Genomic DNA, 2,355 nt, shown 5'->3' on the forward strand with positions numbered 1-2,355 from the left:
ACTATGGCCCAGTGAATTTTCTTGGATTTGACTTACCTAAAATCCACCCCTTCTCACTGGGGGCAGAGAGAGAGGAATATATAGGGCTTGTGCAGACAGTGAACTTAAGAATTTATTGTGATTAATTAACTTGCTTTCTTTGAGTTACTTCTAATGGACTAACCTGTTTGTCTCCTTGCTACTGCTATTGTTTAATTTGCCTGAATGACAGTGTGCTTGTCAACCCCAACCCTATGACTTACACCTACCCTAAATATATTGTACCTAAACCCAGGAGCTATTTTCCGAAAAGAAGGTCATGGAACAATAATCCTGAAGGCAGACCAGATAACACCAAGGCCACCAGCAATGACCTACTTGATGGGCCACCAAAAGATCCCCTGACACAGGATAAAAGACTATTGTTCATTATCACTGATCTGCTCCATCGCATTTGCCTGTATAATCACCAAGCCCCAAGCCCAAGATGGGCTCAGTCTTTAGGGCATTAGTCTGCAGTGACTCTTTTCCTGACAAAGCAATAAAATTGCTCTTTTGTTTGCTCCCAAAACTCTGCCTCTGAGTTTGAATTTGCTTTTTGCGGTGCAGAGGCCGATTTTTCAGTAACGAGAGCCTTGGCCTCAGAAAGAATCCATACTAAGGAATAAATGTTATATAATAGTGTCAAGCATCATCTCTTTCAAGAGATTTTGCATTTTCTTCCCAGGAAAAAAAGACACTGAAAGACGAATCTCTTATGGTGGGTCTTAGGTGACAGCAGTTAAGATCAGCAGGTTAGGTTGCAAGACTGGGATGTGTTTTTCTCATTTCTTCAGTTTATTTTATTTCTAGAATTGAGGTGAATTTTTAATACAATGAAATTGACAGATCTTTGATATACAACTGGATGGGTTTTGACAAATGAGTGTAGCCAGGGAACTAACACTTACCCAGCTATGGAACATTTACATCATCCCCCAAAGTTCCGTGTGTCCCCTTTCATCCATCTGCTCTCTCACTGGAAACCATTGTCTTGATTTCTGTTACCATAGGTTCTTTGTGTCTGCTTTTGACTTTCACATAGTGGAATCATATAATATGTGTTCCCTTGTGTCTGGCTTCTCTCACTCAACATAATATTTTGGAGACTTACCCAGATTATCGCGTGTATCAGTAGTTGATTTTAAATTTACTGAAGAATACCAAAGTAAAATACTGAAGTAGCATTCCATCGTGTGAATATCCTACAGTTTATTAATTGATTCTCTTAAAGATGAATATTTGGGTTTCCAGTTTTTATTTTAAATAAAGCTCTTGTACATGTCTTATTATGAACGTAACTTTTCATTTCATTTCCCATCAGCAATGTGGGAATGTAAAAAGTTTCAGTGACTCCGTTCTAGCCAACACTTAATTCAGTCGTTCTCATGCTGTGTTGTGGAGTGTGTGGTATCTCATTATTTTGATTTGAATGTCCTTGTTGATTAAGGATGCTAGGCCCTTTTTCAAGCATCTATTTGCCATTCACAAATCTTCTTTTGTGAAGTATCTGTTCAAGTCTCTGCTCATTTAAAAATTGGATCATTTTTCTTTTTGCTGTTGATTATTGGGAGTCCTTTAAACTGGATACGAATCCTTTCATATATGTATTGTGAATATTTTCTCTCAGTTGATGGCTTGCCTTTCCATTTTCTTAGTGATGTCTTTTTTTTTTTTTTAATATGGAGTACTTCGCAAATTTGTGTGTCATCCTTGCATGGGGACCGTGCTGATCTTCTCTGTATTGTTTCAATTTTAGTATATGTGCTGCTGAAGCGAGCACTGGTGTCTTTTTAAGAACAGAATTTAATTTAGATGAAGTCCAATTAAATCAGTATTTTTTATTAAAGTATATGCTTTCTACCAGTTTTGGTTTTTTCTGGGGGGGTAGTGACTGGGTTTTTTGTTTGCTTGTTTATTTATTTACTAATAGAGGAGAAACTGGGGATTGAACCCAGGACCTCATGCATGCTAAGCATGCTCTCTACCACTTGACCCTCCCCCTAAAGTGCATACTTTTTATGTTCTTTCTAATAAATCTTTGTCTTGAAGATATTATCCTATGTTTCCTCAGAAAGGTTTTTCATATGTTTCCTCAGAAAGTTTCCAGTTTCTTTTATGCTTAGGCTATGACACATCATGAATTAACTTTTGTGTATAAAAATTTTTGTTTTGAGGCCATTTTTCCTCTCTTGGACTGGCCTGCCCCCAGTTCTTGGGAGTGTACTATCTTTCACTCCTTTTTTTTTACTTCGCTAATAAAAATCTTGTTTATATCACGCTTTTTGGAAAAAAAATTTGTTTTGAGGTAGAGATCAAAGTTTATCTTTTTCTATA

General features: G+C 36.9%; 1 non-coding gene across 1 annotated transcript; it reads right to left on the minus strand.

Moving 5' to 3' along the window:
• Positions 1–1,694: 1,694 nt before the first annotated feature.
• LOC116155048 (U6 spliceosomal RNA) lies at positions 1,695–1,801 on the minus strand. Its single transcript, XR_004139078.1, has one exon. It is a non-coding gene; the product is annotated as a U6 spliceosomal RNA (small nuclear RNA).
• Positions 1,802–2,355: the final 554 nt, after the last annotated feature.

The sequence above is a fragment of the Camelus dromedarius genome, chromosome 9 (genome assembly GCF_036321535.1).
Source record: "Camelus dromedarius isolate mCamDro1 chromosome 9, mCamDro1.pat, whole genome shotgun sequence".
Classification (NCBI taxonomy): domain Eukaryota; kingdom Metazoa; phylum Chordata; class Mammalia; order Artiodactyla; family Camelidae; genus Camelus; species Camelus dromedarius.